This window comes from Bos indicus, chromosome 2 (assembly GCF_029378745.1).
Source record: "Bos indicus isolate NIAB-ARS_2022 breed Sahiwal x Tharparkar chromosome 2, NIAB-ARS_B.indTharparkar_mat_pri_1.0, whole genome shotgun sequence".
Lineage (NCBI taxonomy): Eukaryota > Metazoa > Chordata > Mammalia > Artiodactyla > Bovidae > Bos > Bos indicus.
Window position 1 is genome coordinate 59941265 of NC_091761.1, and position 17823 is coordinate 59959087.

The 17823-nt window shown below is 40.3% G+C and overlaps 1 protein-coding gene across 1 annotated transcript in view; it reads right to left on the reverse strand.

Annotated features, from left to right (window-relative positions):
* Positions 1-17823, reverse strand: part of THSD7B (thrombospondin type 1 domain containing 7B) — a 1073031-nt gene that overhangs the window by 479941 nt on the left and 575267 nt on the right. The gene's annotated exons all lie outside the window — the stretch shown is intronic.

The following is a 17823-nucleotide window of genomic DNA, read 5'->3' on the forward strand; positions in this document are numbered from 1 at the left end:
AGACATAGAACTTATGGTCTAGTTGGGAGACCATAGTACTTAGGGCCTAGTTGGTCTAGTTGCCCTCACAGGGCAGTGCAGTGAGAAAATTAACATGGGTTGATGAACAAGAAAGAGAAATGAAAGATGATTCCTATGATTGTCAAAGACTTTGAAGTATGGCATATGAACTGAAAACAAAACATTGATCAAAAGGCACCCATGCAAAAGGCTGGAAGAAGAACACAATAGGGAGAAGAAACAGCAAATGAAATTCTGAACAAGCTTGGTCAGAATTGAGGCCAGCACAGTGGAGGTAATTGAAAGAAATGGTGGGAGTTAGTGCCTGAGTTCACAAAGTTGCTTAGCAAGAGAGAGCGAGGGTGGCGCCCTCCTGATGATTTCGTCCATGTGAAGGGAGCTCCACTTCTACAGCCTTCATCATCCCTGAACTCTCATCACCTCCCAAGAAGGAGAGGTGCCTTTTTTGGGAATGCTGCTGCTGCTGCTGCTGCTAAGTCTCTTCAGTCGTGTCCGACTCTGTGTGACCCCACAGACGGCAGCCCACCAGGCTCCCCCATCCCTGGGATTCTCCAGGCAAGAACACTGGAGTGGGTTGCCATTTTCTTCTCTTGGGAATGATGAATGGCACCTAAATCACGACTTTGGGCGAAGGAAGTGGGCATATGTGGCCCTTCTTTCTCTCACCATCTCTTTCCTCATAATACATATGCTCAGAGGAGGCATATATTCTGATCTGTTCTCAGCCACACTCATTCAAGTTTTTAGGGGCTCAACAGGGGCTGTGACCAGGCCAGGTAGTTAAGTCTGTTTAATTAATTCTAGGGTTGAGAATCAGCTGATATTCTGATCTCCCTCTGCTTTGATGAACTCAATTATTACTGAATCAGAGTGAGGGAGAGTTAGGTGAGAAGGATGGACTTCCTCAAAGTCTAAGACCCTGTGTGGGTTTCTTGGTCATGTATAATGTTGCTTCATATTTCAAGCCATGTAATACAATATTTACTAAATTCCTATTATTGTCCTTCTAGAAAAAGGTGTGTTCTCTCTCTCCTTCTCTTTCTCATTTTCTCTTTAAACATGCACACACATTCCCTTAAGTATCTCCTGTTTATAAAATAGATAATTTTTATGGCTTACACTTGAGTACTCACAGATCCTACAGCTTAGCCAGGGGAGACAAATTATGAGTGGGAGGACAAGGTAGGGATTATCAACTGAGCAACTATTACTGGGGCAGCCTCTTCACAGATGGAGAAGGCAATGGCACCCCACTCCAGTACTCTCGCTTGGAAAATCCCATGGATGGAGGAGCTTGGTAGGCTGAAGTCCATGGGGTTGCGAAAAGTTGAACATGACTGAGTGACTTCACTTTCACTTTTCACTTTCATGCATTGGAGAAGGAAATGGCAACCCACTCCAGTGTTTTTGCCTGGAGAATCCCAGGGACAGGGGAGCCTGGCGGGCTGCCGTCAATGGGGTCACACAGAATCGGACATGACTGAAGCGACTTAGCAGCAGCAGCAGCTCTTCACAGAGGGTAAGAGAACCCTAGGAACCAAGCTGTCTTGCTATGCTACACATTATATTTTTGCTAAAGATGAGCAAACAGATTCTCAGAGAGGTTATCTAAATTTCAGAACACACGACTGAGAAAAGGCAGCATCAGGAGTCTGCTGTGTGTTAGATTCCCAAGGTCTTTGAGCTTCTCACACTACACATAAACAAATTAGAAAGAAGCTCAAGACAGGATATAATTAAGTGTGAAATGGAATGTAATCAAATATCAGTTGAAAAAGTGCTGTGGTTGTTCAGCAGTGTGGGAGGTATTGTTGATTCAAGTTAGATCATACCTCCCACAGAACTTGTCATCACACCCATGCAGGCTACATTTGGACCCTGGCTATCACCCATAAGGTCTCCAAATAAAGTTATGATAATATGCATGATAATACATATTTTAGGTATCAGAGCAAACAAAATTAAACTTGGGTTTCAAATGGCAGAGGATCTATCATTCCTAGCATACTTATTTTAGGATATTTTCATCCTTATCAATGAAACCATGTTATTCAGTAGCTACTCTATCTGAACCATCTCCATGTAGTAACTTAATCATGAATGAACCTCAAGAGATTAGCAGGATATTCAGTGACACTTTTTCTACTGAACACTTAAAAGTTGGTTGTCCAAACCATTAACCACCTGCTTCATTTTGAGTATGGATTTCATATCTTCCTGATTTGCTACCATACGTAAATTATTTGATGTCCTTATAACATCTGTAGCTCCAAACTGATATATTAAGATCCCAACATTAACTCAACTTTAGGCTTTGTTTTAGTAATACAAATTAAATCATTCAAAAGCCTACCATCATATTAGCTAGTCCAATGAGTCAAAGATTGCCTGAAACCACACTCCCATTGAAAGTCACATTTACATTGGATCAAAGCCAAGGAAGTGAAAAATAATTAATTTATCCTTTTTAACTGTAGAAAACTATTTAATAAACTGAAAGTAATACCCAAGCTAAAGCAAAAGCAATTTATTCTATTTCTTTGTAGAAAGTACACTGAGAGTCTAAAAATAAACTACTAATTAGAATGGGTACCTTGGTTTCTGAAAGGCAACTCATTCACCTATATAGGCAAATAAGGATTATATTGTATTGTTATATTGTATTGTCTGCAGAGAATTCTATAGATGTGAGAAATAAACCAGCCAGAAGTAAAAACATATTGAAAAGAAAGAGCATTCACCCTCAAAGAAACACAGATTTTTGCCACCAAGGCTAACAATAAATCATTATGAATATCCATGTGAACCACAGGATTTATTTATGGTAGTGTAGCTTGACTGTTGAATAAAGGAGATTAATAGAGTTTGAAACCAACTTTTAAATGCAAACTAGAAGGTACAACAGTGGATTCCAGGTGTAAAAGACAGAACTTCAGGCATCAAATCTACATTCGATTATTTTGTTTGATTTTTTATTGATTTGATTTTGTATGGTATGTTAGCTTTTCTGAAAAAAAAAAACAACCAAGACAAGACTGTTTATGATAGACTCTGGATAGGAATAATATCATAAGCATTTTGATATGAATTCAAGTACATGGAGAGTCCATATTTTATCTGTTTGAAGTGAAATTTCTGGCCCAGATCACGTTCAGGGTGAATGCCTTCTCTCTTCCCAGTTTCTGTTCTACACGAAGTTGTCATTCTACTGCATTTATATTCCCTGTAGTTTCATTTTCCTTCTCTGTATTTCCACTTAATTTACAACAGCTCTCTTCCCAAAGTGAAACTTTGACGTGAAAAAAGGATGACTTTTGGAGTTGAAGCAGGCTGGCAGATTCAGCTACTCCTCTGCCTATTGTTCAGCACCGAGAGGGGTGGACAGCAACCGAAGAGAGGAAGTTAGGTTCTGAATTCTCTCCCAAAGGGCTAAACATGGGTATCCTGGAGAGGTTGGTCTCAGCAGGGAACAATCACTGTCCCTTTCAGTTCCTGCTGCCTTCCCCTTCTAGAAGGCTCCTGACTTGAGGAGAATGATGAATCCATGGGCTGCTGTGTGATAGAAGGACCAAACTGACACAAACTAGGCCAACAAAGTCTCTTTCTTGGTAATAAGTAGATTAAAGAACCTGAAGGGAAGGAAGCTTCTATCATGCTGAGTTCTTGACTTAAAACATTTTGTAGAGTAAGGAGCAGACAGTCATTTGGGGACTTTATATCTCCTACTTGGAAGAGTAGAGATTCAAATGACACCTGTTAGAATCTGTAGAACAGCAGATATACACAGAGAAGCAGAGCTGGGAGAATCACACTGGCTCTGAGAGTTGAAGCAGCAACCCTCAGGTCCTGTTTGCATTTCTAATTCTTACATGTACACTTGGACATCTGTGAGATTTCCTGTTCTAATTTCCCAACAAGCCTCTTTTTACTTATTGTAGCTTTGAAAGCTTTATAGAAAGACCTCTGTTTCTTGAAAACCAAAACAGACTGGATTAGAACAATATAGTAGAGGTGAGTTACACCATTTTTTAAAGAATCCATTGACTCATAGTTAAATGTTTCTCCAGGTCAGTGGGTCTCAAACATTAATGTGTCTTAAAATGATTTAGGCAGTTTGTTTAAATATGAAGATTTGGAACTCTCAATCCTGACTTCAAAATCGGAGTCTCTTAGGGTTTTAACATGCATTCCAGGTAATTCTGAGCTAGAATTATATTGTCCAAACCTTCAGAAACCTAACTACCTTCTAACTATTCTAAGTTTTATCTCTGAATCAATTGAGGACACTGAAAGACTGCAATGATCACACTTTTGCAATTCAACATTATACCCTTCAGTTATATATTAAAAAGACTCTGACTTTATTGCATTTCCTTAGATATTTTGCCTCAGCTGGTGACCTTGGTTAAAGTGTGGAATTCTAGTAGGAAAATACTTTTAGGAATTAGAAATCCAATAGCCCTTGCTTCCCTTAAGATACTCATATAAACTCACTGAAATATTAATAGCTAAAACTCCAGATTTACTAGACAAAAAATGAGTGACTGAATGAGTGAGCAAGTGAATGAATGAATAAAGACTTGGGATGTGTTTCCGTTTTAATCCCATTTGCCAGGAAACCGATGACATCTGATTTTCAAATTGCCACATCTTCCATTGCCAGCATCATCGTGTGTTATAAAAGAAATTTAATTGCAAAGGCAGAGCATAATTCCTTTTAGTAGTCTGCTAGGTTTGCTGAAGCAAGTAAGTTCTAACTGGCATCCATTTATTTATCACAGATATACTGAATTCTATTCTGTTAAGTTTATTACCAGGCACTTTAGGAATAGAAACTGAAAAGGGTTGAGCCTTCACGGACTTCATGTTTCTTCAGAGGGACACGAAACACATTTACCAATAGTGAGAATGCAAGCCATTCAGACAGTGTTATGAGACTCAGGAGTGAGAAGTGATTATTTCCAGCAGGATGATCAGGTCAAGTTCCACAGAGCAAGCAGGGCTGTACATCTAGTAGGATGGGCAATGAATAGAGATGAGGAGAAAGATAATCTAGACACAGGAAATCCTGATTTTCCTTACTAGCTTTTCTCATAGGTCCCTGCATTTCTGCAGAGCTCCTACTGTCTTTTGTAACTGCCATTCATCTAGGCAACTATGTGTTCAATGCTTCTATATTCCTCCACTACTCAGCACTACCCACAAGACAGGGCTGTGTGTGCTTCACACACCACTCTAAGTACACATGCACACAGTACCCAGCACAGTGCCTGGAACACAGTGATTGCTCAGCAATAATTTACTGCTGAATGAATGGTGAAGAGCCTAGGATTCTACATGGTTTGCCATTTGTTCCTTTTGAAATCTTCGGACTCATATCTAAGTCTCTGTTGCCTCCTGTGTAAGATGAGGCTGTAATAGTCCTTTCCATATAGAATTGAAGTAACTATTAAAAGGACTGTACATGTCAATAAATTATAGGTATTTTTACTTTTATAGGAAGAGGCAGTGGTATGAAGCAAAGCAATGTAGGAGTTATAGGTTTTAGGGATGAGTATGAATTTATCTGGCTTTTTTTCTTTTTTCTGTAACTTTACAGGTTCACCAGGCAAAGCAATGTAGCAAGTTTGATTTAAACTAGGTATCTCCCAAAGCAATCTATAGATTCAATCCAATCCCTATCAAGCTACCCATGGTATTTTTCACAGAGCTAGAACAAATAATTTCACAATTTGCATGGAAATACAAAAAACCTCGAATAGCCATAGCAATCTTGAGAAAGAAGAATGGAACTGGAGGAATCAACCTTCCTGACTTCAGGCTATACTAGAAAGCTACAGTCATCAGGACAGCATGGTACTGGCACAAAGACAAAAATATAGATCAATGGAACAAAATATAAAGCCCAGAGACAAATCCACACACCTATGGACACCTTATCTTTGACAAAGGAGGTAAAAATATACAATGGAGAAAAGACAATCTCTTTAACAAGTGGTGCTGGGAAAACTGGTCAAACACTTGTAAAAGAATGAAACTAGAACACTTTCTAACACCATACACAAAAATAAACTCAAAATGGATTAAAGATCTAAACGTAAGACCAGACACTATAAAACTACTAGAGGAAAACATAGGCAAAACGCTCTCTGACATAAATCACAGCAGGATCCTCTATGACCCACCTCCCAGAGTAATGGAAATAAAAGCAAAAATAAACAAATGGGACCTAATTAAACTTAAAAGCTTTTGCACAATGAAGGAAACCATAAGCAAGGTGAAAAGACAGCCTTCAAAATGGGAGGAAATAATAGCAAACAAAGCAATTGACAAAGAATTAATCTCAAAAATATACAAGCAACTCCTGCAGCTCAATTCCAGAAAAATAAACGACCCAATCAAAAAATGGGCCAAGAACTAAACAGACATTTCTCCAAAGAAGACATACGGATGGCTAACAAACACATGAAAAGATGCTCAACATCACTCATTATCAGAGAAATGTAAATCAAAACCACAGTGAGGTACCATCTCATGCCAGTCAGAATGGCTGCTATCCAAAAGTCTACAAGCAATAAGTGCTGGAGAGGGTGTGGAGAAAAGGGAACCCTCTTACACTATTGGTGGGAATGCAAACTAGTACAGCCACTATGGAGAACAGTGTGGAGATTCCTTAAAAAACTGGAAATAGAACTGCCATATGACCCAGCGATCCCACTGCTGGTCATACACACTGAAGAAATCAGAATTGAAAGAGACACATGTACCCCAATGTTCATCGCAGCACTGTTTATAACAGCCAGGACATGGAAGCAACCTAGATGTCCATCAGCAGACGAATAGATAAGAAAGCTGTGGTACATATACACAATGGAATATTACTCAGCCATTAAAAAGAATACATTTGAATCAGTTCTAATGAGGTGGATGAAACTGGAGCCTATTATACAGAGTGAAGTAAGCCAGAAAGAAAAATACCAATACAGTATGTGAAGTGAAGTCACTCAGTTGTGTCCGACTCTTTGCAACCCCATGGACTGTAGCCCACCAGGCTTTTCCATCCATGGAATTTTCCAGGCATAAGTACTGGAGTGGGTTGCCATTTCCTTCTCCAGGGGATCTTCCCAACCCAGGCATTGAACCCGGGTCTCCCATATTACAGGCAGATGCTTTACCATCTGAGCCACCAGGGAATCTCCCCCAATACAGTATACTAATGCATATATATGAAATTTAGAAAGATGGTAATGATAACCCTGTATGAAAGACAGCAAAAGAGACACAGGTGTATAGAACAGTCTTTTGGACTCTGTGGGAGAAGGTGAGGGTGGGTTGATCTGAGAATAGCATTGAAACATGTATATTATCATATGTGAAACAGATCGCCAGTCCAGGTTCAATGCATGAGACAGGGTGCTCAGGGCTGGTGCACTGGGATGACCCAGAGGGATGGGATGGGGAGGAAGGTGGGAGCGGGGTTCAAGATGGGGAACACATATAAACCCACGGTGGATTCATGTCAATGTATAGCAAAAACCACTACAATATTGTAAAGTAATTAGCCTCCAATTAAAATAAATAATTTTTTAAAAAACAAAATAAAAAGTTTAAAAAAATAATAAACTAGGTATCTCGACTCAGTCTTTCCTCCCATTGAACCAGGCAATAAGGAGTGCTTCCCTTGAAGATCCCATTGCTTCTTTTATGAAATAGGACTAACACAACAGCTGCTCCTTTATCATGAAACTGTCCTGATGGTCAATGAGAGAGCACAAGTAAAAGTTCTATGGAGCAGATCTGTGCTGTACAGAGCCTGTGCCATAGGTTTGAGGATATCCAGCTTTTTCTTGAATTGCTAGTAAACAAGCAAGATAAGCTGTGCCCATGTGAAAACAGGGCTTGTTGTGGGATGAAAACAGGCAGTCCCTTGAGTCAGAGAAATCTCACTTCCAACCCTGGCTCTGCTTCTGACATGCTGGGTAACCTCCGACCAGTTACCTTATCTTTTTAAGCTAGGCATTCCTCACCTGTTAATCACATACAATTAAATCTACCTCCTGGAGTGAAGGGCTTCCCAGGTGGCTCAGTGGTTAAAAAAACAAACAAACAAACAAAAAAATCCGCCTGCCAATACATGAGACGTGGGTTCAATCCCTGGGTCAGGAAGATCCCCTGGAGAAGGAAATGGCTGCTGCTGCTACTGCTGCTAAGTCACTTCAGTCGTGTCCAACTCTGTGCGACCCCATAGACGGCAGCCCACCAGGCTCCCCCGTCCCTGGGATTCTCCAGGCAAGAATATTGGAGTGGGTTGCCATTTCCTTCTCCAATGCATGAAAGTGAAAAGTGAAAGTGAAGTCGCTCAGTCGTGTCTGGCTCTAGCGACCTCATGGACTGCAGCCCACCAGGGTCCTCTATCCATGGGATTTTCTAGGCAAAAGTACTGGAGTGGGGTGCCACTGCCTTCTCCGAAGGAAATGGCAACCCACTCTAACTCTAGTATTCTTGTCCGGGAAATCCCATGAACAGAGGAGCCTGGTGGGCTACAGTCCAGGGAGCTGCAAAAGAGTTGGACAGGAATTAGCAACTGAGGATACATGCATGCCTGGGGCCACTGGAGGAGGCAAAGATAAATCCCAGTAGAGATACTGTGAACTCTAAGTTCCTGTAAATATACATCTATCTCTGGTCCAGAAAGAAGAGGGAGTAGGGATAGGAGGAAGAGTGCGGACCGAGAAGGCTTCCCTGTCCGCTCTCACATGGACTAAAATGTCCTCTGAGTGGGGGATGCAGATAAAGCCAATTACAAGCCCGGCCCTCCAAGCAGCATTTCTCCTTACAACCCAAAGGTGTTCTTCCACAACTGGATGATCATAGCGCTCTAGTGAACTGTACTAAAAAAATTTTTCTTTTTGCCAAACTTGATTTTTTTGTCAAATTAAATCTAGCACATACAGACTTTTAATAGGGACAGACAGAAGGTACCAATTTTTAAGGAAACACACACACACAGGTGAGGAAAAAAAATAATTTAATGTATATCTTTTTTTCCTATGTATGAATTGAAGTAAAGTGTTTGTGTCTTTTATGACTTTTATCAGCAGAACTCCTCGGTTTGGCAGGAGGATGATTGAGAACTGTAATTTCTACAAGCCTGAGTGTTTGTCATTTCTCCTGCTAAATTTTCAAGAATATTTATTGAGTACCAGGCTATGTAGGGATCTATGGGCTTTAAATTATACAGTAAAGGGGGCACAGCCTCCCCCAATGGAGCCTATAAAAACAAAGGCACCCATACTCTGGGTATTGGGTTGTGGATTGGTATGTATATGTGAGATACACATCTTATTTTATGAAAAACACTTGGAAATAGAAAACATCCAAAATTTATAGGGGTTGTAACTTAGATTTGGACTAAGTCACTTTCTTAAAGTAAGTCATTAGATCATTATATTACCTTCAACCTTATTTTGGGTGTTGGTGTACCAGGCCCCATATCTTTGATTATGCAAACACCATTACTTGGGTGTAAATAAGCATTCCATCTTCTGTTTTCCAGGAGGACAAAAGCTGGTGCACTGGGATAACCCAGAGGGATGGGATAGGGAGGGAGGTGGTAGGGGGTTTCGGGATGGGGGACACATGTACACCTGTGGCTGATTCATGCCAATATATGGCAAAATCCACCACAATATTGTAAAGTAATTAGCCTCCAATTAAAATAAATTAACTTTTTTTAAAGTATGTATGAGCCTATGGGGAGAAGGAGGGGACCATATCTGCATGAAAAGAGTAAATAAAGACAGAGGCTGATGCTAGTATGCCTTTGAGCAGACAGAATGTGGCTTCTGATGGATCTGACATTCTGAATGACCAATACCTTTTCCCCTAACTGGCCTGGACCAACTGAATAACCTTTTAGTGTTTTGGCTTCATTTAATTGAGAGCAACATCTTTGGGAATTAGAACTGGTAATGGGAAAGATATGGAGTTTATTCACTCATTCATTCAACAACACTTACTGAATGCCCATGATGTGCCCTCTGGATGTTATAATCTGTCCAAGAAAAACGCAGACAGGAAACAAGTGCCATAATACTAGCACGTGGATGACTAGACAGTGCAGGGTAACAACATAATGAAAGACAAGTTACCAGATTTTAAGGAACTTACATCATCATTACCATTGAAATTTCTGCCATGTGTCCTATTCTCATTTAATCCTTATGACCAGGCTATGAATTGGGTGTCAATATTATCTCATTTTAGAAACGAGAAAGCTGAAACACAACAAAACTGAAAATGAGTCTAAAGTAACTTGTACAGTAGAAATGGGCATTGAGTCAAGGGAGTCTAACTTGAGATTCCACGCTCTTAACCACTATATAGTATACCACCTGGACATTGGAGAAAAAAAAACAACAACAAACTGTCATTGATAATGGAAACTCAAGACATAACTCCAGGAGGTCTGATGCAAGAGCAAAGGACCCCACCAAATGAAACGTCCTAGCAAATCCCAGCAGCAGTTTGCCTTCAGTCTTCCAGTTACCATGACACTGCTCACCAGCTTGCCCCTTAGAGAGGAATGTTAAAGGAGTTCCCTCAGCTTTAAGTTATTAAAATTTCTATAAATTTACAAATAATCATTAACTCCATAGTTTCTAGGAATCTATGAGAAAAGCTATTTTGAATATGCCACATTTTATCTACCAAACTGTCAAATAACATTACCACTTACATATTTTTACCTTCCATGGAAGTGATATACACATCTCGGAATCATTACAAAAATATTCACTGGCAATGAAATATTGGTAACAGTAATACAAGCAAAACGAGGGTAGCCATGAGCTGGTGATCATTTTTACTTGGTGATGGCCACATAAGACTACATTCTATTAATCCGTAATATTTTCTATTGAAAGTGAAGTCACTCAGTCATGTCTGACTCTTTGCGACCCCATGGACTGTAGCCCACCAGGCTCCTCCGTCCATGGGATTCTCCAGGCAAGAATACTGGAGTGGGTTTCCATTTCCTTCTCCAGGGGAATCTTCCCCACCCAGGAATCGAACCCGGGTCTCCCACATTGCAGGCAGATGCGTTAACCTCTGAGCCACCAGGGAAGTCTGGTGGCTCAGATGGTAAAGAATCTGCTTGCAATGAGGGAGACCCAGGTTCGATCCCTGGGTCGGGAAGATCCCCTGGAGAAGGGAAAGGCTACCCACTTCAGTATTCTTGCCTAGAGAATTCCATGGACAGAGGAGCCTGGTGGTCTGCAGTCCATGGGATCGCAAAGAGTTGGACATGACTGAACGATTTCATTCATTTTCTATTAGCATTATATTAATTTTATTACCTGTCTGATATTTGTATTATTAAATGTTGAAACTTTAAAGTGAAACTCTTTAAAGGTAACTGGAGAGAAATTTTGGAAAATCAGTCCTGATTTGTGACTTTAAAGTAAAAACATTAAGTATGATGGTTATGAGATCATTGGCCAAGATAATTAATTTCTAAAGGCTAACCAGGTAATTATCAATGATAGGCTAAAATGTATTTGAAGATACCCTGAAAGGATAAAGTACTAAATGAGTGTGTCTCATCCCTGCCCCATTACAGGTGTCACTAACAGTAGGTTTTAAAATTGAATATGTCCCTTTAGCATGAAGAGATTCTAACGTGGGATGAGGTGAGTCTCAGATGGTTGTTCATTGAAAAACAAAACTTCACAGGTCTGAGAAATGAAAACAATGTGGTAGTCCCTCAGTCTTGTGCAACTCTTTGCAACCCCATGGACTGTAGCCCACTAGGCTCCTCTGTCCATGGAATTCTCCAAGCAAGAATACTGGAGTGAGTAGCCATTCCCTTCTCCAGGGGATCTTCCCAACCCAGGGGTCAAACTCAAATCTCCTGCACTGCAGGCAAATTCTTTACAGTCTGAGCCACCAGGGCAGGCCTGAGTCTGAGAACCTCTACAATAAATTGCAGCTATTATTAAGCAAATAATATTGAATATTTATTCAGGCATTTGCTTTATTTTTGCTCCTTATTGCAAAATTCAGACTTAAATTGAAGAAAGTAGGGAAAACCAATAGGCCATTTGAGTTAAATCAAATCCCTTACGATTATAGAGTAGAAGTGACAAATATATTCAAGGGATTCGATCTGATAGATAGAGTGCCTGAAGAACTATGGACAGAGATTCCTGACATTTTACAGGAGGTGGTGATCAAAACCATTCCCAAGAAGAAGAAATGCAAAAAGGCAAAGTGGTTGTCTAAGGAGGCCTTACAAATAGCTGAGAAAAGAAGAGAAGTGAAAAGCAAAGGAGAAAAGGAAAGATATACCCATCTGAATGAATACAGAGTTTCAAAGGATAGCAAGGATATAAGAAAGCCTTCCTAAGTGGTCAATGCAAAGAAATATAAGAAAACAATAGAATGGGCAAGACTAGAGATCTCTTCAAGAAAATTAGAGATACTGAGGGAACATTTCATTCACAGATGGGCCCAATAAAGGACATAAATGGCATGGACCTAACAGAAGCATAAGATATTAAGAAGAGGCAGCAAGGATACACAGAAGAACTATGCAAAAAAGATCTTAATGACCCAGATAGCCACGATGGTGTGATCACTCACCTAGAGCCAGACATCCTGGAATGTGAAGTCAAGCAGGCCTTAGAAAGCATCACTAAAAACAAAGCTAGTGGAGGTGATGGAATTCCAGCTGAGATATTTCAAATCTTAAAAGATGATGCTGTGAAAGTGCTGCATTCAATATGCCAGCAAATTTGGAAAACTCAGCAGTGGCCATAGGACTAGAAAAGAGCAGTTTTCATTCCAATCCCAAAGAAAGGCAATGCCTAAGAATGCTCTAACTACTGCACAATTGCACTTATCTCACATGCTAGCAAAGTAATGCTCAAAATTCTCCAAGCTAGGGTTCAGCAGTAGGTGAACCAAGACCTTCCAGATATTCAAGCTGGATTTAGAAAGGGCAAAGGATCCAGAGATCAAATTGCTAACATCCATTGGATCATAGAAAAAGCAAGAGAATTCCATAAAAAAATTTACTTCTGCTTCATTGACTACACTAAAGCCTTTGACTTTGTGGATCACAACAAGCTGTGGAAAATTCTCGAAGAGATGGAAATACCAGATAAACTTACATGCCTCCTGAGAAATCTGTATGCAGATCAAGAAGCAACAGTTACAATCAGACGTGGAACAATGGACTGGTTCCAAATTGGGAAAGGAGTAAGTCAAGGCTGTATATTGTCACCTTGCTTATTTAACTACATGCAGAGTACATCATAGGAAATGCCAGACCTGATGAAGCACAAACTGAAATCAAGATTGCTGGGAGAAATATCAATAACCTTAGATATGCAGATGACACCACCCTTATGACAAAAAGCAAAGAGGAACTAAAGAGCCTCTTGATGAAAATGAAAGAGGAGAGTGAAAAAGCTGGCTTAAAACTCAACATTCAAAAAACTACGATCATGGCATCCAGTCCCATCACTTCATGGCAAATAGATGGGGAAATAATGGAAACAGTGACAGACTTTATTTTCTTGGGCTCCAAATCACTGTGAATGGTGACTGCAGATGGTGACTGTAGCCAGGAAATTAAAAGACACTTGCTCCTTAGAAGAAAAGCTATGACAAACCTAGACAGCATATTAAAAAGCAGATACATTACTTTACCCACAAAGTTTCGTCTAGTCAAAACTATGTTTTCTTTTTTCAGTAGCCATGTATGGATGTGAGAGTTGCACCATAAAGAAAGTTGAGCACGGAAAAATCGATGCTTTTGAACTGTGGTGTTGGAGAAGACTCTTGAGAGTCCCTTGGATTGCAAGATCAAACCAGTCAATTCTAAAAGAAATCAATTCTGAATATACATTGGAAGGACTGATGCTGAAGCTCAAACTGCAATACTCTGGCCTCCTGATGTGAAGAACTGACTCATTGGAAAAGACCCTGATGCTGGGGAAGACTGAAAGCAGGAGGAGGATGACAGAGGATGAGATTTCAGATGGCATCGCCGTCTTGAAGGACCTGAGTTTGAGCAAGTTCGGGGAATTGGTAATGGACTGGGAAGGTTTGGGTTCTGCCGTCCATGGGGTCACAAAGAGTCGGACATGACTGAGCAACTGAACTGCCTGACTTGCTTTACGGACAGAAGGAAGAATAGAGAAATTAACAAGAACATCACCAAATGGTTCTTGATTATTTGGCTAATGTTTTTACTGGCACTTAAAATTTGGAGAGTCCACAATAGGACCACAGCTTGATAGCTATTTGATTTGCTTAGAAGAATGTGGGACTACCATTAATCCTTTAAGGAGATACTCAGATGAACAGGAGTAAAAAGACAGGAAGCATGAGTAGCTACAAATGAGATTATTCATGGCTTGAGAATACTTTTAAGTTGTAAGAATCTGGATCATAAACCCAGCCAGGACCAAATAAAACCTGATACAACTTATCCATTGCTAAAACCCAAATCACTCCAGGGACAGTCTGCCATTAGGAAGCCACCTTGGCTTTTTGAGAGGTTTAGAATGGATTTGGTTTTGGAGTCATGTAATCATGCAATTTCCTTGGTCATAGAAAAAAACTATTAAATCGTAATGTCTTGCAGTAGGATTCATGCATCGGGACATTTTAGAGATCTCTAAAGGACCCCATTGTGTAGGCAAATTTGGGGGTAGGAATGTAAACTCCTCACACTCATCCATCTTTGCATCCTCCATCCTTTCCACCCCTCAACCCACCCTACCCGTGTCCCCATCTTTTAGTCTGTCCCTAGTCTACACTTTTCACTTTATAACTTTGGTCAGGTCATTGCCTTGGTCAAAAATGTCTAACTTACCCTACCCTTATCTCTGGAGTTTTGTAATCAACATACAGGTATCACCTGGGAGCTTACACCAAGGTCTAATTCCAGGTCCTGTCCAGGTCTACTGAATTAGAACTTACATAATATTTTAATAAGATCCTCTGGAGACTCGTATAAGCATTTACATTTGATAAGTATTGCTTTAAAACATTATTTCCCAAAGTACGTTTTGAAGGACATTGTCAAGGACAGAGAATCTACTGCCCAGATTCAAAGACACACTTTCCTCTCTCTTTACGGAACATCTGTCCATTCAAAAAATGTTTATTCAGTGACAACTATACCCTACACTATGCCAGGTTTAAAGGATCTTGTGGTGAGGATGACAGAAGCGGTCCCTGCATTTGTGGCCTGCAGTCTAGGAAGGCAACGTTAACATGGAAGGATAAGTATAGGAGTGCCATAAAGGGGAGATGCAAGATGCTGTAGGATGATCTAGTTAACGTCGATGGGGAGATGGATGGGGAGGGTCTAATGAAGTTAGGAAGGTGAACATAACATTCCTCAAAAAAGGCTGCTACAGCAGTTCTGTGCTGATAGAGTTTGGAGGACCAAGGAGAGGTAGCTGAACACAGCTCCAGCATCCCACAAGGCAGATGCAGAGGCTTGGAACGACGATAGGAATGCTTGCCCCATGCCTGCTCCATTCAAGGCAGTGTGGGCTCTAAGTATTTTCCTTTTCAGTAGGTGCGGTTATGAACCCTATTCTACAGATAAGGAAACTGGGGCACAGAGAGATTAAGGAAGGCATCCACTGTCACACAGCAAAACTTGGAACTCAGCTCTGGCCATGTGCCTCCAGCACTTCTGTTCTTAGCCATCATACTCCAGCATGCTTGAGCTGGGAAGAATATGGCGCATTCAGGAAGCTGAAAAACAGGCTGTGTGCCTAGAGGTCAAGCATTTGTTCACAAATCTATGATCCTTTCTTATCTTAAGGGTGAAACTATAATACATCACCATTCAGCTGTGACTTCTTATAGCACAAATTTTTAGAAACATCCCATACTTACTGAATCAGAATTTCTAGCCATGGAGCTGAAAACCTGCATTTTCATAATGCTTCAAGGTGATTCAGAGTCAATGCAATTTGAAAACCATAGAATTAGCAATACCAATTCCTCCAATAACCTCCCTATCATAGTCTCCCCTAATTAACCCACAGTTATTTAATAATATATTGGTCCCAAAGTATGAACTAAACATCAGGGTAAATAGGATTGAAGCTGAAAGAAATCTGAAAATTGAATCTATGCTTCTCCAGGTCCCCTGACTGTCTGGCTGTGAAAAGAATTATCTAGACTTGAAAAATTGGAGGCTAAAAAGAGACCACAGAGGCTTAGAACTATTTTCATTATAATGCCACCCATTTAAATAACTAATTGAATCTCTGGAAGTTGGAGTAAAATCTGAAATTGCTGGAAGAGCAATTATTTCACATGGCTTATGACTCCTCCATCCTTTCACAGTGCTAGGAGAAGATGCCCATGCAGCAGAGAGAATTTTCTCAAAAGTACTAATAGAATGCATGCAATAGCAGTAGCTAAAGTAATCTCTGGCCACTGGGGCACACAGACTCAACAAAACTAATATGCCTTCTTAAGTGTCCAGGGACCTTGACAGCTCTACCACCAATATCTGGCTGCCAGTAGGGTATTATTTTTAATTTAACCTTTTCTTTATTAAAGCCATTTAACAGAGGAATTATGCTAATCTCTTATGAGACAGAAACTAAAAGAAACAGCTGCATTTCAATAAACCTCCATCTTCATATATTATCTTCCTGCATTTTTCCAAGACTTATATTTAAAAGCTTGAATATTATTCAGGTACATTAGTATTAAAACTTCAAAATCCATCCTCCTCGATGTTGCCTTTCAAATGGTTTAGAATAAAGATCACAGTTTTTCTGTCCCATTCTGTTTGGAAATAACATTCCCCTGGCTATTCCACATACCCTGTTCATTCAGCTCAATTACTTTGAATTTTTATTTAGGAAAACAAGTTTTGGAGAGTTCCTAAAAGAGATTGCTGTCTCCACCCCTCAAAAGATCAGATAAATATCCCACTGTATTTTCCAAGCTCTTCTGTATTCCATATGTTTAGTTCTGATTCTACCCATAAGCAACATTTACTGCATGCTACTCTGTTAACACTGTGACAGAAGATCATTAAAAAGATGAAATGGTACAGTCAGAAAAACTTTATGTGGCTACCTCACCAGTGCAATGTAAGACACTGATGATGATAACCTTCAAGAGCTGTCACTGCCCCCTTGCCAATCACTGAGAGGCGGTTTGAAGTGGCAGACAGATGTGTGTCGGTGTTTGCTGCAACATCATGTCACTGCCGTGAAGATGTGTAAGTCAAAGAATGACCGGGGGATCCTAGATGCCCAAGGCTGGACTTCCGAGGAAACATATTAATAAGCTCAGTATTTGTGGCAGGTTCTCTCCTGCAGAATGACCTGCTTTCCTTTCCCTTCTTCCAGGAGGCTAATGCAGAGACACAGGAAGAGCCAGGCCCTGAATGAGAGGATGTTATTGCCAACACAAGGCCACGGAGATGTGGATGAGACCCACTTTGCTTTGAGCACTAGTGTTAATATGCTTCCATCCTTCCTTCCCCTGGGTGTGCCTTTTCTTACTCTGGCAATAGTGAGATCCATAGGACCCAAGATAAGAGTATGAGACTATGGAAAAGGGACCAAGTTATTAATTCCAGGTCTTAGGTCAAAACAGGGCCTTAGAACTAGGAGTTCTTGTATCTCAACAGGAACTAGCTCATCAGGGAACTGAAACAGGTATGGGGGAGAAGACCCATTCTAAGAAAGGCAGTCATTTTACAAAAGTGCTCCTCTGTGTTTGTCAGGACTTAGCTATTAAATATCC